Genomic DNA, 24401 nt, shown 5'->3' with positions numbered 1-24401 from the left:
CTAGATACGTTATGGTTACGGTAAGGGATTCTTTAGTATTTTCATCTACATTTTTAAGTGCTCTTTTTAGTTAATTAATTTGGTGATTTGGAGATTTTTTTAAATGGATTCTATGCTTGATTTGATTATTTATTTTTTATATATGAAGATTTATTCATGATGAATGTGTTATAATGATGATTTGGGATACATATGGGATTGATCCTTTATTTTACCTTGGTAATGGCAAAGAGGGTTATGCTAACGAGTTCCAGCTTTAAAGAATATCTTAATGGTCAAATCTGGGTATAATGGGCCTTTGGTCGGATATGTTGTTGAACCTTCATCGGGTTCGGGATGTGAAATAGCTATGGATATGTGATGGATATGAAAATGTGACAGTCATAAATGAATACTTATATAAAAGAGAAAATAATAAAAATTTGTTTGACTGTTATTTATGAGGGGTTTCTGTTTCTCCCTCCTCTGAATAAATGTTGGTGAACCACTCCTTATGAATGATCGGCGTTTTTTTCTGATGAGAGTGAATTTGCAAAATGATATGTAGGGCTATAATGGCGAAGTACGACCGTGGTCATAGATTATACCCAATATGATTATGAAACTGACGTAATATGGTTATGAAATTGTCCTAATATGGTTATGGAACTAATCAAATATCATATTGGAACTGTTTTAGTATTGTTATAGAACTAACCCAATATGGTTATGGAACCTACCCAATATCGTTATGGAACTATTCTAAAAAGGAAAATGAACTAGTCCCAATGGGGAAATTGAAATTATTTTGTCATTCACAATGATAATGGGAATCCCCTCTACCCTCAGTGGATATCCATTGGAAAGGCTTCGCAAGAAAGTCAGTAAAAGACTTAATAAAATTTGAATGTGGTTGAGGTTAATAATATGATGGTTCTTTTACTATAAATCTTAGTTTGAATAACTCTACTAAATTTTCTATTCATGATTTATTCTATGTTATCTCTGTCTTTACTGTATTGTTATGATCGCCTATTTTCATAAGTCAAATAATGATCTTTTTAAGTATTTAAAATATGCTCGTTCGTTGAAGCTTATGAGGTAAGTCATTCATTTGTGAATTTTAATGTTTCTTCTTCAAGGATACTCACTCTTTAAACATTCAGTAGTGTAATTTAAATATTATTTCCCTTACTAAGTTTACATGGAATTCATCCCTAATCTAAGCCCCCCTGATGATAAAAGTGATGACGTGTTCGATGTGATGCCCCTTGAAGCTTGTTAGATCCCTTCTTGGATCCTTAGGATGATTACAAGTACTTTATTTTGTCTGCACTCATATATGTTTCTATTATTCAGCTTCCTTTACTCCACCAGGTATTTGGGATATTACAAATGCTATCAAAGCATGATTCTCGAAAGAATCCCTTACACCAAGGTCTATAGTGTAGACTTAGAAAAAATCTTAAGAAATTCTTATAATTTGAAATGATTTTTTCTATTTAGTCATCAAGTTTGTTGTCTCCCTTTTATAGGACCAATGACTCAAAGAAGACCATCCGTAGAATGCCCCAAGGCCCTAGGATGCCCCGACTTGGGTCGAGTTTACATAATTATTTTGAGCCATCCAGGGTTTGACCATTGCTATTGGTCATAACAAAAATCAGCCACCTCTTATTAATGATTTCTGTCATGTAGATAGAACCACATCCCTGATACTAAGAAATTAAAAGGAGCCAACTACCAAGTAGTTATGAGTGTTATTAACAAGTTTATCACTGAAGCAGAAGATAGAAATCCCTTATAAAGTAATCTAGGGTCGTCAATATTTACATAAAAAGGCCGCAAGTTGGCAACCCTAAGTATCAAAATGCAAAAGATAGAGTTCTTATAAAATACTATGTCAGAGCATGGACTAGACTATTACGCTCAAATTATCTTCTAGAGATTTACTAAGGGTCTGCGAATAGGTCTAAACAAGCTTCCAGAGGTAATCTGGGCAACAGTTCCTCAACTTCCACATTCTAGGGGGCAAAGATTAGGGGTGAGTTCCATATTAACTCAGTAAGGGAATTAATATTTAAACTACATAATGTAACACCCGCATCCATGACTGTACTAAAATGATTTGAAAATCCTATTTATTCGGGCCTTTGGCAGCGTTAAACTTAATTAATTTATGCTGCTTGATATTTATCATAATTTGTAATTTTGGTTTATTTTTATTTTTATTAAATTTTATTTTAATTAATTTTATTTTATTTCATTTTAAATACTTTTATTCTAACCCATTTAAACTAAATAGGAAAATTGAGAAACAAATTAGAAAATGACGAATCGGGAAGAAAATCAAGCGGGAAAAATCCAGTGGGGAGTCAGGTTGCCCGCGCGGGTGTTGCGTAGTGTGCGAGACGTGCACACATCCCATCTGCGCGCACAACATAAGGTCAGGACCTACGCGCGTCCTGTCGCACGCAGGCAGGCTATCTGTATGTCACCTCGTGCGTAGAAAGGCGCTGCACACCGTGCACGTGCCGTCCACGCAGTAGGCCTACGCGGATAGGCCCTGTACGCCTGGGGCTTGCACGCAATAGGCCAGCACGTGCGGTGACCAACGCGTCTAGGCCCTGCGCATGCAGCAGGAGGCCTGTGCGCCAGGAGTCTAGCCTGCAATGCACTGGTCGAGGCACTACCAAGTTGGACAGTACACCTCCGCCACCTAGGGCGCACGCCATTGCCGCCGGTGGAGGAGGCCCTCCTCCCTCATTTTTTGTGCCGAACATCTTTTTCTCATCTCTCTTCACTGGATTTTACCACTTGGAACGAATTCAACAGTTCCAAAATTCTATAAATTGCCCTCCGACTTCCTTTCCTCTCTAGATTTGCATTCTTTCATTTTTTAAAGATTTAGAGAGAGAGAGATAGTAGTCTATTGAGAGAAGAAGAGAAAGAAAGGAGAATGGGGAAGGAGAAAATATTAAGGTTTCGGTAATGAATCTAATAATTCTTTTTACATCTTAAGCAGTATTTTTAGATAACCTAATTTAATATGATTGTGATTTTGTCTGGTTTGTATGCCTCTGTGTTCAGATGAGTCGAATTGTTCTTATTTTCAAGAATGCTATGTGAATTGCAGACACTTGATGAATTTACATGTAATAAATATAATATGTAATCGGTAAAAGTAAAAAGTATAAAAGAAAAAAAAAGAGAAAAGTGGAATGAAGCCTGTATAGTCCAAAGTCTATCTGTATTAACATGCATATTGCATCAAGTGTCTCGTTAGGATTTTTATCTCTGAGGGGTATCTGTTCTCCTTGCCCTCTAGGGCATTTTTTCCCCCTCCCCTATCTGATCAAGAAATACGTAAGAGGACCACTCCTAGTGGATGACAGCGTACCCTCTGACGAGAGTGGTATCACACTATCTATAGGGGTCATCCGTGGCTAAGTAATGTCATGACTGTAGATATATGTTAGGGCCACTATGGCTGGTACGACCATGGTCATAGATCATACTATGATTTGGCCAGTCAGAAATGGGCCTGAGAAAATTGTCATATATGTATCTGATCTGATCATTCCACTTGGGTAGTTGGAAATTTATATCTGCCCTCAGAGATGGAACTTGTAACAACTTCGCAAAGCATGACACAAAAATATGAGCATTTCATAATTTATTTGATTTTCTCTATTATCTGGCATGATGTATGTTTAGTTGTCTGTATTAACGTATCATTTTCTTAAGAAATAAATGGTTTTCCATAATGTGAAATAGGTAAGCAAGGAAGTTAAATTATTAACGTATCATTTTCTTAAAAAATAAATAGTTTTTCGCAATGTGAGATAGGTAAACGAGGAAGTTAAATGGGAAGATAAAATAACTAACTTTTGAAATATTATGATGTTAATTTAATATTATTTTTCTCACTGAGTATATGGAACAAACTCTTTCCATACCGCCCCTAGATGAGGAAGAAAGTGAGGAATCGCAGACTGACCTACCCTTCGAAGTTTATGAGGATCTCGTGGATCCACAAGTCTGAGTGCATGACTACTCTCGCACTCTGATGAGTCCAATAGCATAGCGAAAAAAGTGGCCCTTATAATTTGGTTTGTATTTTGCAGTCACTTCTAACCTCAGTATATGTATGTATTGGAACTCATATATATTTGTAAAGGATTTGTAATGATTTTGTTTTGCTGAATAAATTTTATCATGCACTTGTTATTCTGAATCTGTATCTGGCACCCATTTGCCTTAATTAGCACTTGGGATATCACAGTTAAAGTTTAAAAAGTAATTAACGTGAACAAAATTTCCACATAAACCTTTTACCTTAGAGGATTGTCGCAGGATGAACATATGCAAGTATTTAGAGCAAATGCCACTATGGCCACAACTGTACATCATCACTATGGCCCTATATACCATTGCGAATCTACTCTCATAAGAGGGAATGCCAATTCTATTTCAACATGCATTTAAGTTATAATCTAATTACCATGATAGTATGTCGCCACTGTGGCTCCTACACGTGCAATCGCAAATCCACTCTCGTAAGAAGGAACGCTATCATTCACAAGGAGAGGTTCACCAATCTTTTCAGATCATAGAGTAGGGCAAGATAGAACGCCTCAGATATAATAGTCAAATAAATTTTCATTCTTTTTATTTGTTCATTCAATATTCATTTCAATCATATGTTTCCAACCCGGTGAGGTTTAATGACATATCTAGCCCAAGGCCCACATTTATGATCACATATCCAAAATCTGAAGGGGGCCCATTAACATATCCGGTGCAAGGGCCATATTATCCGAACTTGACTATCGATATATTCCTTAGAGCCTAGGCTTCTAGAATAATCCTTTTCACCATTACCAAAGGTAAGGTATATGGTTAATCGCACATGCATTTCAGAATCATATTTTTGTAACCCTCATGCATGTCAACTCACATTTCATATTCAAATAAACCATGTGTCAACAGACACAACAATTCATGCATCAAGTGAAGCAATATCCCAATATAATTTATTTTGAAAGTGCACTTAGAAATGTAAGAGAACATATTAAAGAATCCCTTACCGAAACCAAAGTAAAATAAGTCTTTAAGAAAAGAAAAAAGGACCTCTAGCACTACTTGGTCAATCTTCTTAAACTCCTATTTTTTTCTCTTTCTTTCTTGCTTCTTTCTCTCTCTAAAACTTCTTTCTTTTTCTCTTCAAAAACTCTCTCTAGAAAGTGAAAGTTGAAGAAGAAATGAAGTATGGGAAATGAGAAAAAAGGGAGCCTTTAAATAGGCGTAGATAAGGCTTGGATGCACCCCACATGGCAAGTATCCAAGAAGGACACGTGGTAGGTTGTGGGCAAGTGGCCAGTAATGGGACCTGCACAACATGGGGAGGCTGTTGCAGATGTGAGATGTCTACGGCTTGTCACATCCACGAGTAGCTGCCAATGTGCTAGCTCTGCACGCGCAAGCAAGCCATGTTATGCGCTGGGCGCCCTATGCTGCGCATTATGTCGCGCGCTGTGCATGCATAGTTGAGCATGTAGGCATATCTAGCCATGCAGGCGCTGACGTACAGGCCCGCACTAGTAGTTTCCCACGGGTTCCAGGGGATTTTTCCCCAATTTTTTGATTTTGCTTCTTTTTCTCCTCTTTTCTCTTATTTTTTTGAAAACGCTTCAAATAATAAGTAAATACAAATTTTAAGTAAAATATTAAAATGCATAAATAATTAAAATACTAAAAAATTAATTTTTGATTTAAAATAGACTTTAGCCATACATTAAAGCACAAAGAGGTTCAGGGTGTTACACTAACTCACTGTTTGAGACTTCCACTTGGGTGGGTTCACCTTGGGAACTCTCACTTCGGGAGTACTTCCTAGCACTCAAGAGAAGCTCATTAGTGCTAGCTCTCTTCCTCCCTTCCACCAGTACTGGCTTGGGTGTTCCCTCGATTACTATCACATCATTGCAACATTGGAGTTTGATGGAAACAAGGAAAGAAAAGAAGAGTCTAAATTTGACTCAAAGTTTGTATATAGGCTGCTCACGAGCAACTGACATGTAGGCAAGCTGGCTATGTGCTTCTAGAATGCACAGATGATGTGTGTGTGTGTAGCTAACTCTACCCACACATGTGTGCTCTCCTACGCATGACCTACTGGGGTGTGTGTGAGCACATACGTGCCCCTGCTGCATGTGAATTTTATTTTCCCGCACACCTCACGCGTTCCTTTGCGCGGGCTAAAGACCCACATGTGCGGGTGTTTCTTCCTGCTCACGTGCGTATATAATTGGCACTCACACCCATATTTTGGGTTGATATTCCTCTTTAGGCGTAATCCTAGGGTCAAGCCTCTCCTTGGCTATGAGGCCTAATAGCTTCCTCATCTCGGGCCATCGTTGGCTTCTTCTTCTTCTTTTAGGTTGATGTCCAAGCTTGTTTAATTATTTTTGGAGGCTTGACTAAGTTCCTTTTTGGTCTCGGATTCAGGGAGATCCTGTATGGAAAATATATGTTTGAGAAAATTTCCTAGGCTATACTAGAAGCACATTATTACATGATTGCTTATGCGCCTCAATTGTTGTATCTTCACGGATGTGTAAATTCAAGAAATATTCCCCCACGTGGGTGTCTCGCTTGTCACAAAGACTTTTCTCACTTGTTATCACATTATCTCCCCCTTCTTCAAGAAGATTCATCCTTGAATCTATGTTATCAACAACTTTGTCTTGCTAGGATAAAGTAACTAGGGAAAGTATGCAACACCCCGCTCACTACCACGCTAAATTTGCATGTGGAAACCCCTACTTATTCGGGCCTTAAGGCCATTTGAACTCATTTAAATTTATTCTATAGCTTTATATCGTAAATCATGATTTAAATTCGTAATTTTAAATTATTCAGATTTCGTTATTTTATCTTTATTTTATTTTTATTTTTATTTTCATTTCATTTTTATTTGATTTTATATATTATTATTATTTTTTATTTAAAAATAATTTTCAGGAGAAAACAGAAAATATGGCAAAATAACGCGAGAAAATGCGCATGGGAGAAGCTCGCCCACGCGGGTGTAGCACATTGTGCTTGTGCGTGCGCACGCGACCAGGAGCAGGACGCGCCCACTGTTCGTACATCCCATCTGCATAAGGCATAGGGACAATCTGTGTTCGCATCATGTCACGTACAGATAGGCTAGTCCACACGCATCACATTGCCCGCGGACAAGGCAAGGCGTCGCACCCTGTGTGCGCACCGTCTATGCTATAGGCCTGCGCGAATAGGCCTACGTGCAGCGCCCTACGCACTATAGGCCTGCACGCATGCATACTAACTCCTTCGTGCGACTAGCCTAGGTGAGGCGCACTGCAACCTTAGGCAGTGCGCTACTACCCTTTCAGGCGTCATGCATCGCCTTGGGTGGTATACTGCCACCTTGGGTGTAGAGCCGCCACTGGTGTAGGAATTCTTCCTCTGTTTTTCCTGCCATCATCGCGTTACGTTAAATCACTCCGCTTTAACACAACCCTCACTCTCCTCACCAGATTTCACCACTTGGTGCAAATCCAACGATTTTCATTTTCTATAAATAGAGACCCCTTTCTTCCATTTCCTCATCACTTCCATTTCATTCTTCCATCTTCCAAGAGCTTAGAGAGAGAGGGAGTGATCTAGAGAGAAAAGGAGAAAAGAAGAAGAAGAAAGGTGTAAGAAAACTTCGAGGTTTCGGTAAGGAATTTAGTATTTTTTTAAACATCTTAAGGAGCATTTCTGGAAAATCAAATTATGAATTTTGTGTTTTGTGTTTTGTGTTTTGCATGTTTTATGTTTAATAAGTGATTTTTTTCTTGATTTTTAGCACGCTATGTGATTTTATAGACACTTGATAATTTGCATGTAAATTAAGTAATATGAATTCGGTGTTAATTTTTTGAAATATTTATTAAAAAAGAGAAAAAGAAAGAAAGAGAAAGGGAATGGGCCTGAATGGTTTGAAAAATATATGTATCTATATTGATATGCATATTCTATCAAGTATCTTGTTAGGATTTTTATCTCTAAGGGATATCTGTTTTCCACTCTCCCATCTGGTTTGGAAAGATGTGAGAGGACTGCTCCCTGTGGATGATAGCGTAGCATCTGATGAGAGTGATGACGTAAATATCTGTTACGGGTCACCTTTGGTTAAGTACTGCCATGGCTATAGAATATCTGATAGGACTATTGTGGTTGGCAAGCTTGAAATGTGCCTGAGCAAATTGCTATTATATATCTGATTTAGTCATTCCACATGGTAGTCAAAAATTCGTAACTGCCATCGGAGATGAAATTCAGAACGACTTCGCGAAGCATGACACGAAAATCTGAACATTTTATGATTTATTTGATTTTCCCTATTGTTAAGTATGACGTTTGATTTGATTGTTGTGACTATGATGTGATGAATCTGATGTTTTTCTTTAATAAATAAATTAAAGTAAAAAAGGACCCCGACGTGATTTGTTGGTTTGTATTAATGACATAATCATTCACTTTTAAAATCTTATGATTTTATTTAAATATTATTTTTCTTACTGAGTATATGGAACTCACCCTTTCCATGCACCCCCCAAGATGAGGAAGATAGTGAGGAACTGACCATTAGGCTATCCCTGAAGTTTATGATGATCCCGTGGATCCACAAACCTTAGTGCATCACTGGTCCCGCACTCTGATAAGTCCAATCGCATAATGAAAGAAGTGGCCCTTTTATATTTTGATATTTTGTATTTTGTTGCCGCTTCTATCCTCAATTAAATGTGTATTTGAGACTCATATATTTTGGTAAGGGATTTGCAACAATATACTCCACTGCATACAATTTTATCATGCACTCGTAATCTATTTCTGTATATGGCACCGTTATGTCTTAATTTGCATTGGGGATGTCACAGATGGTATCAGGATAATTACACGGACCAAATCCCTTACAATTGAGGTCGTAGGTAGAAAGACCCTTAGGATATCTAGGGAAATGCAAACATCTTTTCCAAAAGTAGACTACCAACTCGTGGCTTCCTTTCTTTTGTAGGAATGACACGAGCAAGACCTTCCATAGAATATACCGAAAGACCCGAGGCCCAGGTCCATCCAACCAGGGCCAAGTTTATCAAACTCTTCCGAGCTATCTAGGGATTGACCGCAGCCATAGAACAAAACCAAGCCAACCCTTGTCAACACCCTGCCTCGGAATACTGAACAGCTGAAAGGTCTATCTCTCACAATATAACAGAGTTTAACAAACTTAACCCACCATATTTTGAAGGTGGCCCTGACCCTTTAGTAGCCGAAGCTTGGATCCTGTGGATAGAGAAGCTTTTCTCTATCCCAGAACTAGCCGAGGAATATAAGGTTCCCCTAGCAGCCTTTATGTTTATCGGTAAAGAACATTGGTGGTGACTTAAGAAAAAAGTCCTGCCTACCCCTATCACCTGAGAAGTTTTCATGGATCCATTCTTCGATAACTTTTTCTCAACCTATGTTCGAGAGAATAAGGCGGAGGAATTTTAGGACCTTCACCAAGGAAATCTGACGGCTGCCCAATAAGTAGCCCGATTTGTTCAACTGTCTAGGTTTGTTCTTCTAATGATCACCCCGAAAATTGTAAAGCTAGGAAATTTCTGAAAGGATTTCATGCTGATATCTATGATCGAGTTGTGATGCTGAGACCTAAATCATATGCCGAGATGCTAGAACATGCTCAGTTGGTCGAAGATCTCATCTTGGCCAAGCACAAATGCATTGGCCGAGTCTGTACCCAACAACAACAACTCCAACAGCTCATAAGAAGATTACTCGACTCAGTAAGTAGCCACCCTGATAAATGAACCCGAGTTTCCCTTCCCCTTACTCTACCTCCACCTATTGGATAGTCTGTCCGACCTTCCCAACCATGTCAGCATTATGGTTGCTCACATGGGGAATTACCTTGCTGGCCTATCAATCACGCCTGGTATCGGTGCGAAAGCACCCAACATCTGTTAAAGGACTACTCTCAGCGGCCAAAGGACGTGGCCACACCTGTAGCCCGGGGTCATGTGTACAACTTAGATGAACCCGGTGCCCTCTCCACTCCTATCCTTATCCAGGGTATACTTTCTATTCATGATACTTTTGTCAGGGCTTTGATCGATACAGGTACTACCCATCCTTTTGTCTCTTGTGCATTTGCTTGAAAATTTGATATTAGACCTAAACCTTTAAAATAAATATTAAATGTACAGAGTCCCTTTAGGGGATTATTAGAAGCTCACTATGTGGATAAAAATTATAAGATAAAATCTTTGAAAATAGAAGTATTGTAAACTTAATATTCTTATATTTCTCAAGGTTTGACGTTATTCTAGGAATATATTGGTTAGAAAAATATATGGCAATTATTGATTGTGAAAGTAAAGTTGTAACCTTGCAAACTCTGAAAAAGAAATAAAATCTATTTTTCTCTCAAATAAGTAAATAAACAGGAATATAGATGTTAATCGTGCTGCGTATTCCATTCCCATTGTTTGCAACATTCTGGAAGTTTTTCTAGTCGAATTACCTAGTCTACCTCCCCCGTGAGAGATAGAGTTTTCTATCGAATTGCTTCCTAGAACCCAACCAATCTTGAAACCTGCATATCGCATAAGTTGTGCTGAGCTCGCAGAATTGGAAAATAAGCTTTCCGGGCTTCTTGGCCAGAAGTGTATTCACCGTAGTCACTCCCCTTGGCGTGCTCCGATGTTATTTATGAAAAAAAAAGATGGCTCCCTAAGACTATGTGTAGACTACCGAGAACTCAACCGAGTAACAATAAAGAGTAAGTATCCCTTACCTCGAATTGACGATCTTTATGACCAATTGTAAAGAGCCACGATCTTCTCTAAGATCGACCTTAGATCAGGATACTACCAGCTGAAAATCAAAGAAAAAGATATTTTAAAGACCGTTTTTCGGTGTAGATACGGCCTGTACAAGTTCAAGGTGATGTCGTTCAGGTTAACTAATGGCCTTATTGCCTTCACAGATCTCATGAAAAGGGTTTTCTAGCATGCACTAGATCAGTACATCATCGTATTCATTGATGACATCCTAGTGTACTCAAAGAGCCAGGAAAAACATGTAGTCCACCTGTCTGAAGTGTTGGGGACACTTCGTCGAAATTAGCTATTTGTTAAACTTAGCAAATGCTCCTTTTGCTTAGATCAAGTTTGCTTTCTTGGTCATGTAATTTCAATGAATGAGTTTCTGTCGATCTGGCCAAGGTTGAAATGGTGATCAACTAGAACTCGCCCACTAATGTAGCTGAGGTACGTAGTTTCCTTGGCCTGGCAGGTTACTGATGATTCATCAAAAGATTTTCTAAGATTGTTGTTTCGTTGACTTAACTCAATCGAAAGGGCGTACCTTTAATCTGGGATTACGAATGTGGTGAAATCTTTATGGAATTAAAGCATTGAATTACTTCTGCTCCGGTGTTGAAACTCTTGAAAATACTAGAAGATTTTAGGTCTACTGCGATGCGTCTCATATTGGCTTGGGATGTATTTTTATGCAGCATTATAGCGTGGTTGCTTATGAATCCAGACAGTTGAAACTCCATGAGTGGAACTACCCTAGTCACGACTTGGAGTTGGCAGTCATTATCTTTGCCTTGAAGATATGACGTCATTACATGTTTGGTCAGACCTTTGAAATTTACACTTACCACAAAAGTTTAAAGTATATTTTTTTACAGAGGGAGTTGAACATGAGACGGAGACCTTGGATGGACCTCCTGAAGGACTACAATTGCAAGATAATTTACCACCCTGGTAGAGAAAATATAGTCGCTAATGCACTGAGTCAAAAGGAGTCTGTTGTGTTAGCCCAAACCATGGCCTCCAATTGGAAGTTAGTAGATGTTATGCAGACACTTTGCCTCAACCACTATGGCAATGGTACCTATCTCACTTAGATCCGAGCTTTGCTTGATCTTTTCATGAAGATTTGGGAAGCTCAAACCACAGACTAAGAAATCACCAAAAATTTGAGTAAGTTCTCTTCTAATGAGTTTCTTAATTTCAGACTCTCAAATTATGGGTTGTGTAGATTTTGGGACCAAATTTGGTTCCCTATCGTTGTCAGGACGGATATTCTCAAGGCTGTCTATGCCTCCAACTTGTCTATCTACTTTAGGAATACCAAGATGTACCGGGACCTGAAGAGTCAATACTAGTGGCCGGGAATGAAGAAAGACATTGTTGACTACATCTCCCGATGTCTTACTTACTAGCTAGTTAAGGCAAAACACTAGAGACCCAGTGGTTTGTTACAGGGCCTCCCGATTCTGGAATGGAAGTGGGAGCATATAACCATGGATTTTGTCATCAGACTACCCAAGACCTATTCTGGTCGTAATACTATTTGGGTCATCATTGACAGACTAATTAAGACCACCCATTTCCTACCCATCAGGACAATTGACTCAACTGACAAATTAACCCGCCTTTATGTCGATGAAATTGTTTGGCGCCATGGTATTCCCTTATCCATTGTGTCCGATCAAGACCCTCGATTCGCCTCTCACTTTTGAGATAGCTTTTATGAAATGTTTGGGTCTTGATTATACTTCAGTAGTGCTTATCATCCCCAAACTAATGATCAATCTTACACACTATCTAGACATTGGAAGACGTGTTGCGCACTTGCGTTCTCGAATTTGGCAATAACTAGTATGAGTATCTTCCCTATGTGAATTTACTTATAATAACAGTTATCATTCCAATATCAACATGGCTCTATATGAAGTCCTATATGGTAGGCCCTGCCATTCTCCCACTTGCTGGAGCCAAGTTCGAAACCAACATCATTTAAAACCAGATTTCATCCAAGAGACTATTGAGAAGGTTGTGAGCATCCGTAGGAACTTGGCTATTGCTCAGAGTTGCCAGAAGAGTTACACTCATAATCGTAGAAGACCGTTGGAATTCACCGTTGGAGACCAAGTCTTCTTTAAGATTTTCCCCTACAAGAAAAAAATGTGGTTCCAAAAAAGAGAGAAGTTGACCCCCGTTATGTGGGACATTTTCGGATCGTGGAGCATATTGGACTCGTAGCATACCGCTTTACTTTGTCTCGAGAGTTTGTGGGTCTATATAATGTTTTCTACATCTCTATGCTCTAAAGGTACTACCCTAACCCTTCTCATATCATTCCTCATGATGAGACGCAGGTACAAGCCGATATGATTTACGAGGAACTCCCCGTAGAAATACTTGATTGGAATGACAAAATTTTATGCAATAAGACGATTTAAATGGTGAAGGTGCAGTGGCAACACCACACTCAGGAAGAGGCGACATGGAAGTTTAAAAGCAAGATGAGAGAGAAGTTTCTAGACCCATTCGAAACAAATTTGGGGGATAAAATTTTTTAAGGTAAGGGGATGTAACACCATGCTCAACACCGTGCTAAATTTGTATATGAAAACTCCTATTTATTCGAGCCTTAAGGCCACCTGAACTCATTTAAATTTATCCTGTAACTTTATATCATAATTTGTGATTTAAATTCATAATTTTAAATTATTCAGATTTCATTATTTTATCTTTGTTTTATTTTTATTTTTATTTTATTTTATAGATTTTTTTATTTAAAAATAATTTTTAGGAGAAAACATAAAATGGAGAGAAATCTCGCAGGAGAACGACCGCAGGAGAGTCTCGCTTGTGCAAGCACAGTGCGTTGTGCGCGAGTGTGCGCGCGCGGTGAGGGCCAGGATGTGCGCACTATGTGCACGTCACATCAGCACAGGGCATAGGGCCAGTCTGCACGTTGTCACATCAGGCGCAAATAGGCTAGTCCACGCACATCACATCGTGCACTGATAGGGCCAAATGTTGCACCATGTGCGTGTGTCATCCACACAGTAGGGTTACGTGGATAGGCCTGTGCGTTTAGGCTTTTGTGCAGCGCCTTGCGCGATGTAGGCCTGCGCATGCGCAAGCTAGCTCCTGCGCACAACAAGCCAAGCCGGCTCCTGCAGGGTAGGCCTGCAGTACGCGATCGGCCTAGGTGAGGCTTATTGCTACCTCAAGCAGTGTGTCGCCGCTCCCTTGGGCACTTTGTGCCACCTTGGGTGGTGTGCCATCGCCTTGGTGGACAGCCATCGCCACTGGAGGAATTCTTCCCTCATTTTTCACACTGCAGTCGTATCGCATCAAATCATTCCTCTTCCACTCAATTCTCTCTCTCCTCATAGAATTTTGCCACTTGGCGCAAATCCAACGGTCCCCATTTTCTACAAATAGGGATCCTTTTCTTCTATTTCCTCATCACTTGCATTTCATTCTTCCATCTTCCAAGAGCTTTGAGAGAGAGGGAGTGATCTAGAGAGAAAAGGAGAAAAGAAGAAGAAGAAATGTGTAGGAAAACTTCAAGGTTTTGGTAAGAAATTCAGTATTTCCTTAAACATCTTAAAGAGAATTTCTAGAAAATTAAATTATGAAGTTTGTGTTTTGTGTTTTGTGTTTTGCGTGTTTTATGTTTCATAAGTGATTTGTTCTCGATTTCAAGCATGTTATGTTATTTAATAGTCATTTTATAGGCACTTGATGATTTGCATGTAAATTAAATAATATGAATATGGTGTTAATTTTCTGAAATATTTATAAAAAATGAGAAAAAAATGAAAGAAAGAGAAGGGGAATGAGCCTGAATGGTCTGAAAAATATATGTATCTCTATTGACATGCATGACGCATCAAGTGTCTCGTTAGGCTTTTTATCTCTGAGAGGTTTCTCTTTCCCCCTCCCCCATCTAGTCTAGAAAGACATGAGAGGACTGCTCTTTGTGGATGCTGGTGTACCATCTGACGAGAGTGGTGACACGAATATCTGATAGGGGTCACCTTTGGCTAAATATTGTCATTGTTATAGAATATTTGATAAGACCACTATGGTTGGTACAACCATGGTCATAGATCATACCATGGTTTGGCAAGCCAAAAATATACTTGAAAAAATTATCGTTATATATCTGATCTGGTCATTCTACATGGCAAAAATTCGTATCTGCCCTCAGAGAATGAAGTTGGTACGACTTCGCGAAGCATAACACAAAAATTTGAGCATTTCATGATTTATTAGATTTTCTCTATTATTAGTATAATGTTAGATTTGATTATTGTGACTGTGATGTGATGGATCTGATGTTTTTCTTTCATAAATAATTTTTTTCATAAATTAAGAAAGGACCCCGACGTGACCTGTTTGTAAGTATTAATGACATAATTATTCACTTTTAAAATCTTATGATGTTATTTAAATACTATTTTTCATACTGCATATATGGAACTCACCATTTTCATGCCCCCTAGACGAGGAAGATATTGAGAAACTGACCACTGACCTATCCCTTGAAGTCTATGAAGATCCCGTGGATCCACAAACCTTGAGTGCATGACTTGTCCCACACTCTGATGAGTCCAATCGCATAGTGAAAGAGGTGGCCCGTTTGTATTTTGATGTTTTATATTTTGTTGCTACTTCTGGCCTCAGTTATATTTATGTGTATTTGGAACTCATATATTTTGGCAAGGAATTTATAATAATTTGCTCCGTTGCATACATTTTTATCATGCACTCATAATCTGCTTCTGTATCTAGCACCCTTATGCCTTAATTTTCATTGGGGATGTCACAAAGTACCAAGTAATCTGTCGAATAACTAGGCACAGCTGAGTGGTCCTACACAAGGAAACAATTCTTGGTCCTTGTTGAGACATTACTTTTCTTTACTTCTCGTCCTGCAAACTTATCAATGGACTTCTTGATCTTGAGTTGGTCTTTATACGCTTCTCTTTTTAATAATGGAGTTACAACATGGATGAGACCCCCATATGTACAGAATAATGATTCTTTCCACTATCATGATTAACACTCTTGTCATACTGACATGGCCTCCCTAACAATCAAAGTCCTGCTTGCAGAGGAATAACATCACATGATACCTCATCTTCATATTTACCAATAGAAAATGGAACTTTACCTTGGTTGGTGATGCTGACCTCTTTACTATCATCTAGCTCGTATTTACCAATAAAGTGTTGACAATATTAGTTTAGCTTCCTTCATCAACAATTACACTATAAACCTTTACATTAACGAGGCATCTAGAGTGGAAGATGGTCTCTATTTAATTATTGTCTTTTGACTTGACCTATAAGTTCAGAACTTGCTAAACATCTTGATGCGAGAGGGACTTGGAAGGATCATAATACTCTTGAAGCCTCACACCATGTATGATAAGAGATCTTAACCACCTAATTCACCCTCCCTACTTGATAATTTGACCCACCAATATAGAGTGCAATAATCAAGATAATTGGAAAATTAAAAGGAAAAAAAAGGATGCCACAACTTACCCGATAGGTCAATCCTGATTCCCTAGCTCAATAAGACTTCTAAAAGCTTCCTACCTTGAAGAATTTGAAGAACACTCACAAAATTAGTAAAGCTAATTTTAAAGAAAGCAAAACCTTTAATTTTATTGATTTGATGTATTGTGATTACAATCTAAGGACTAAGGTCCTTATATAAACCTTTATTTTCTAATCCAACGCGAAGTAGGATTACACATTCCTATAATTCCTAAACATTAATTTTACTAGGACTCTTGTTGAAAATTAATTAAATAAAAGAATTCTATTCTAAAAATTTAAAAAAAGCATTAAAATTATTCTTAACTTCTTAAAGTAGAAATCTTCTCCTTATAGCCAATCACTTCAGCTCCTTTTATGTTTGAAAGTCCCTTGAATTTGAGTGGGAATCTTAGTAGAATTTAGATTAAAAAAAGGAAAAAAAGTGGAAGTCTAAGTCAGACTTAAAATCCCATAAACAAGCTGTATGTTGGCATTTGGCCCATGCGCGCTTTTTGGTTGCGTACACCAAGCACACAGAAGCTTCTTCTGCACACGCAGGGGGTGCGCGCATGCGATTGCCTCTTCTTTCTCATATGTGTAGCCCTGCGTGTGGTAGCCTGAGCATGTATGTGCGCATGCGCACTTCCATGGTGTGCAAATGCCACTAGTCCTCATGTTGATTTCACACGGGCAAGGTTCACGCATTTATATATGATCCTTCCCCCTCTCGTGGCTGCTTGCACATGTGTCAAAGGAGGGTCACATGTACTACACATGCTATCCATGCTTCTGCTGGGCTGGATATCTTTTCTTGGGCTTTTTCCTAGGCTTCACATATGATTTTTTTAGTCACCCACTCTTACATGAAAAGATTGAAAGTCTTTTTAAATCTCTTAGATTAGCTTTTTGTAATTAGTCCTTGGGGCAGTTTAATTTGGGTACCTAATTGCCCAAGTCCATCTCGTGCACTAGTGACTTTGCATTTATGAGACAGAACAAGAAATAGTGGTGGTTGGCTTGTTTCTTCTCTCTTGTTATTCCCTCAGTCATCACCTTGGGCCTTCGTAGTGTGTTGGATCACATCACATCTCCTCATACAAATAGGGACATGTTTTTTTCACTCACTATCATGGTCACTAAAGACATCCCCATCGTCCTGTTTGACCGTTGTCGATTGATTGGAGCATTGAGATGCGATATATCCCATCCCTAAAAACTTAAAACACTTTACAGTGCTTTATCTTGTAGCAGGTGCGTTGGGATTTTTTATTGGATTGTTGGAAAGTTGCTTATACTTTTCTTCTCCAACTTTCTTATTTTCGTCCCTTCTAGGTCATCTTGGATTGAACTGAGGGGTGGAACCAATAATTACTCTTGAAGTTCCTTTGTTGTTCAACTATCTTACAATATTGGTAACCATATGTGTGACATCCCCTTACCCCGTGGGAAGTGATGTCTAATACATATCATATATGAGTGCAATTATATTTAAATTTTTAATGCGAAAGTTACATTCATCCCTTACAACTTATAAAAATACATTTGAGGCATTGAAGTTAGCTATCAAAATATTTACAAAACAATATCTGAGCTATTTTTATAATTTACAAAATAATTATCCTTCAGAGTAAAGTGCACTTGCGCACTCAACAATCTAAAGATCTAGGAATGAATCTAAACAAGCATCAAGGGGCAGGTCAAGAGGTAGATCATCTTTCTTAACGCATCTAGGGAGGAATAGATTGGGGTGAGTTCCATAAAACTTAATAAGGAAAAACAGTATTATAACCATACTATTAACATTTTAGAAGTTTATTAAGGCAACCAATTAAACATATTTACCATTTGAATATTATACTGCATGGTATTGACTGCTGAAATTTTCATTGTAAAATTTAACTTTCACCTCTTTAAAATAGCAATTTCGATCTATCCCTGCAGTAAAATTAGATGCATGGTAAAATAAATCATTCAAAGCAACATAGAATTTTTTCTAATGACTGGATAGTTAGACGGCATTGACTATTCCAATTATTTCTACTCAATTTAATTTTCACTATTTACAGACCTTCGTTTGAAGCCGTTTATACCTATATCAATAGAGGGTAGAGGGGATCCCTATTTGCCACTGTGAATAGGCCAACAATTCTGTTCAAAAGACGGTAATTCAGAAAGGTTCTATGGTCATGGCATTACTTCGCCACTCTAACCCCTTCAGTCAATCGCAATCCACTCTCGTTAGAGGGAAGGATAGTATAGTACCCATTCAGAGCGAGTGTTTCACCATTACTCGATAAACATACCGATAACGGCAACACCTCTGTGATAATGGTTAAACAAATTTAGGACATTCTTTGTTAATTTACATTTATTTCACAATCAGTAAATGTTCTTAGAATAAATTCTCTAATCCGTAGTCCATTTACAGTTAACTATATCATTATTACTATTCGGCCCCTCTGAGCTCACAAGTATGCATTTCTATTGTTTCCTTAGCAATAAGGCCCATTTAACAGTCGAAGGCCCACTAAGGCCCATTTAACAACCTAAGGCCCAATAAAGCCTATTTAACAACCTAAGGCCCTATAAGCTCTATTAAACAACTTAAGGCCTAATAAGGCCTATTGAATAACTTAAGGCCCAATAAGCCCTATCTAACAATTTAGGCCCAATAAAGTCCATTTAACAAATTCTTAGGCCCATTGGGCAACCGATCCATTTAGGATCACAATCGATCCATGGCCTGTGAGGGAATCCCTCACTTCACCCGTTAACTAGCTAAGATAGCGGCTAGCCATGCGTCCTTTTCAGCACACAGGTGCGCCTGTCAAGGTCACAGACCTTGCAGACTATGTGTTGCTACGTGTATAGGGTAAACAGTCTAGAAACCATGGGCATGTGACATGCCAAATGCTAATTAAGGCATAAGGGAGTCAGATACAGAAATAGATTATGAATGCATAATAATTTTAATGTATGCAGCGGAGCAATTTATTACAAATCCCTTACAAAATATATGAGTTCCTAATAACATATATAATTGAGGCTAGAAATGGAAACAAAATACAAAATATTAAAATACAAAAAGGGTCACTTCTATCAATATATAAAAGGACTCATCAAAGGGCATAATAAATTATACACTTATCAAGGTTTATGGATCCATGGGATCCTCAAAGACTTCAAGGGTAGGTCAGCGATTGGTTCCTCACTATCTTCCTCATCTGGAGGGGGCATAAAAAATGGTGAGTTCCATATACTTATAAAGAAAATACTATTTAAATAATATCATAAGATCTTAAAGATAATTAAAGGTATCGTCATCACTTACCATCAAGAGTCATGTCAGGGTCCTTCATTAAATTATGAAAATAATTTATTTATTAAAGAAAGCATCAAATCCATCATGTCATAGTTATGTTTTTCAAATCAATCATGTTGATAATAGAGAAAATCAAACAAATCACGAATATGCACTATCTTTCGTGTTATTTCTTCACGAAGCCGTTCCGGCTTCTATCTACTGAGGGCAATACTGATTTCTGACTACCCATGTGGAATGACAAATTCATTTCATTTATAATTGCAATTTGCGGCTTTCCAAACCAACATCACATTTATGGCTTGCCACACCATGACACAATATGTGACCACGGCCGTTCCAACCACAGTGGTCCTATATGTTAACTATGGCCACAGCCATACTTCGCCAACAGTGACCCCTACAACCATTTAATGTCACAACTCTCATCAGAGGGTACGACATAATCCATAGGGAGAAGTCCTCTCACGTCTTTTCATACCATAAGGGGGAGAAACAAATATTCTTCAAAGATAAAAAGCCTAACAAAATACTTTATGAATTATACATGTCAATACCAATACATATTTCTCATGTCTATATATCATTACATGCTTAATCATTTTTCCACATATTAACATTTATTTCAAGCATTATATCATATAAAGTGTGCATTATCACGTAAAATTTCTTCATTTAGGCATTAAAATTCAACCATGCAAATCAAAAATTTAAACCTCATTAATTTTTATTCTAGAAATGCTCCTTAGGATGTTTAAAAGTAAATACTATATTCCTTACCAAAACCTCGATATTTCCTATAATTTTTCTTCTTATTCTCCTCTCCCTCTCTCTTTAAACTCTTAGAGGATGGAAGAATGGAATAGAAGTGATGAGGAAATGGTGAAGAGAAGGTCCCTATATATAGAAAATGGGGACCATCGGATTTGTGCCAAGTAGTAAAATCTGGTGAGGAGAGAGAAAGTCAATAGGAAAAGAAGTAATGCGATAACTGACGAATGTGACCAATGGATGGATGACGCGATGTGCTGACAGCACAAAAAAATGACGGTATGCCAACCAATCGATGACTACACGTCGTCCTAGAAACAGTGGCAAACCGCCCAAGCTAATGGCGTACACGGCCCGAAGGTGATGCACGATGCACAAAGGGGCAGTACGCAAGGCCTAAGGAAATTGCATGTTGCCCCAGCTAGCAGCGTGCAGGCCCAGCAAGACACACCCGCATGGCATACAAGGGGGCAGGGCACTGCGTGTAGACCTACCGTGCAGATGGCACGCACACAGGCCGCACAAAGCCGTGCTCGTCTACGCGCGATGGGACACGAGCACATATCACACCTCGTGCCTTGCTCAGACGAGATGTGCATATATTCTACACGTCCCGTGCTGGTCGCACACAGTATGCCTAGCCCCCGCAGGTGGGATCCTTCCCGTGGGCATTCCCACAGGATTTTTTACCTTTTTCCTGTTTTTTCTTGAAATTCATTTTAATTAATAAATACGATAAAATTTTCCTACTACAAAATAAAATAATAAATTTGGAGAATTATTAAGTCAAATAAAATACGAAATATGATATTCGTCCAAAAAAATAAAATTACGAAATATTAAGGAGTTTAAGCGGCCTTAGGGCCCAAATAAATATGGGTTGACATTACAAATTAAGAGCGAAGGTTTTTGGGATGTTACAGGGCATGTTAGGACAGGATTTCATGATGTCCCACATGTTCTCGCGACACAACAAGACCACGCGCATGCTTGAGCAGTGCGACATGTCTACTTATGCTCGCGTAGTCTAGTATGCTCAGGGGCACTTGCATAGCGAGGCATGACCGTGCTAGCTTACGACACAGTGTGTGTCTTCACTCTCTCTTCTGCATAGCATAGTGTTCCCTTTTTGCATGCTCAACCGTGCCTAAGTGCTCAGTCAAGCAAACACATGTGCCGTGTTCTGCGTACCAGGAACTTACCCACATTGCAGGCATGCCAAGACGATCCTCGCAAGCACATGCATGTCTTCCACTGGCTCCCTCATTGCGCATGCAGTCTTGCAAAGCCCATAAGCAAGTGCACTACTATGTGCGCGCACTACATGCCTGAGGTCCTACATCAGAACATATGCAAGCTTGGATAATGCCTCCTACACCTTTTGCACACAACCATGCTTGTGCTTATTATCTATCATGGCACATCAGTGCCCTTTCTTGGCAGTTTTTTATCACCCATACACGCTTTATCCTTCTAAAATAATCCATAAACATGCATAAACATCACACTTACCTTTCTAAACCAAATCAAGGCAAAAATACCGAACAAATGTTTAATTAAACAACTTAAAACATAAGCATTCATGCATGCAAAATTCTTAGCATTTAATCATTTTAAATAATGTATAAAATCTCATTACAAGTATAGAAACATTGTTCTCATGCTTATCTAATATCGTCTAAGTTTAGCTTTCGAAGAGGGTTGGGAAGCTTCTGGCTTTTGGAGAGAAAGAAGGTTGCAGTAGAGCGAAGAACAGTTCCTAGCAAAATACAGAACCTATCATTAGGGAAAGAAAGGAGGAGCTTGGTAACAAGCTTGTTATGGTAGAGGAGACAATCAACAACTTGTAACTCTTTTTCTCACTCTCAGACTCTCTCTTTCTTGCACTAAAATTCTTCTTTTCGAATGATGGAAGGAAAATGGAAGAATTCATAGAAGATGAGGTTTAAATAGGTGTAATCAGAGAAATGTGATCCGTCGGATCACATGCAAGAGAGAATTGCAATTTATCGGCTAAGTGGTCTATCGTGCATAGCTGGTACGCACTAAGTGGCAGCCTGCTATAGTGGAGGTACATAAGGATCTGTCCGCAGTAGCTAGTCAGTGGAGAGTAAATAGGGTTTGTCTGTGTACATGCTGGTCCTGCCACACTGGCGGGGGATTTACCCACGAGGCATGTAGATGCCCACATGGCATTCTTGCGAGGCTTGTCCATGATGCTTCCGAGAATTGAATCTTGCATGTGATTCTCTTAAAAATTCTCTCTTTACATTCTCATTTTAATTTAAACATGCATTCAAATTTTTCTCAAACACTTGGCAAGATAAATATTAAAATATAAATTAAAATTGAGATTAAAATTAAACATGAGAATAATCATAAGTTTTTTTTCAAAAAACTGAGGGTAGGCACATCCTCTCCTCCTTACAAAAATTTGGTCCTCTAAATTTAAAAATTTTTAAATAATTCAAGATATTTGTCCTACATCTCGTCTTCAAGTTCCCAAGTAGCTTCATCAAGTGAGTGATATTGTCAGACAACCTTGACCATGGTGATGGGTGTCGAGTCCACCAAAAATAAAATCCTAATTAATCAATAAAACTGAATTGTAATAGTGGTAAAAATGATCAAATCAACATGGAATTGAAAACTAATTTTTTTCCTTGACCAACGAATAAAAAGGGAGGGTTTTTTATAAAACTCAATACGCAAAATATAAAATAAGTAATAACCAGAATATTAAACAAACTCTTGACTTCAAGTTAAAGACTAAAGCGATTATAAAAAGCATTTTTTTTTTATGAAGTAGCTAGCTCCAATAACGTTATTGATTATAGATGCAAGGATTTATTTTATTTAAATTAAAGCCAACCAGTTATTATTGTCCAAAAGGTTTCAATAACCAATCCTTTCTTATTTCTAAATCAACAAAGAAACATTATTTAGTTGGTTCTTCGCTGCCAAACAGTCCTGGGAACGTCCGTAGGAATTAACTTGACAACAATGTTGAGAACTAAAAGAACCTAATTCAAGTTTACGGATTCATCCGCGTGAGCCAGTCAACAAGATTACTGACCTCTTCAATGTGACACTAATTGCTATTAAGTGCCAAAACCACTCAAACCATTATGGATTTGAGGATTCGACCAGCTACTTGCTACTTTTCCAACTTTCAATGGGCTTTATTCAAATGGATTCAAAATCACAAATATGTATAGGTGTAGAAAGAAAATAAATACTAAGACTGAAATAAAACATAAATTAAATCAATTCGATCTCACAAATACATCATTACAATTTACCAAATCTCAAGTAGGAAAAGGAAAATAAATCAACCACTCATGGTGGACTTTTTAACACAAATGAGTTCTTCAAGAGTAAAAGAAAGAAGAAAATGAAGAAGAAAAAATTGCAGAACTAGCAAAAGATGCTGCGTGTGGCGTCAGGGGAAGAAAAGAGATTATGAACATCCCAGATTAAAACCCATAAATTATGTGCGTGCTTCCTCCATTAAAAGCTGCAAGTGATCAGAAAAGCTTCTAGTTAAGAAAAATAAGGAAGAAGACGATAGAAAAAAATGAAAAATAATGAAAAAAATGAAATGAAATTTAGAAAATCTTGGAAATAAAGGAAATGAAAACTGATTGGGTTGCCTCCCATTTAACACCCTTGCCTCCCATTTAACACCTTTGTTTAATGTCTTAGGCTAAACATTGTCAGTTTTTAAGCACTTTAATCAGTCTATCTTCTTCTTGGCTGCTTACATCATTAGAACTTATCATCGGGAGGATCTCCTATCCTCCCAAGAACACATATTTCAAATGTGCGGGTAGTGTTGTGAGCTCCAATTTTGGGGCCTGCAAAATAGAAGGTTGAAGTTTTGTGTCA

This window comes from Carica papaya, chromosome 2 (genome assembly GCF_054855325.1).
Source record: "Carica papaya isolate Zhongbai chromosome 2, ASM5485532v1, whole genome shotgun sequence".
Taxonomy (NCBI): domain Eukaryota; kingdom Viridiplantae; phylum Streptophyta; class Magnoliopsida; order Brassicales; family Caricaceae; genus Carica; species Carica papaya.
This window is presented reverse-complemented; position numbering follows the sequence as displayed.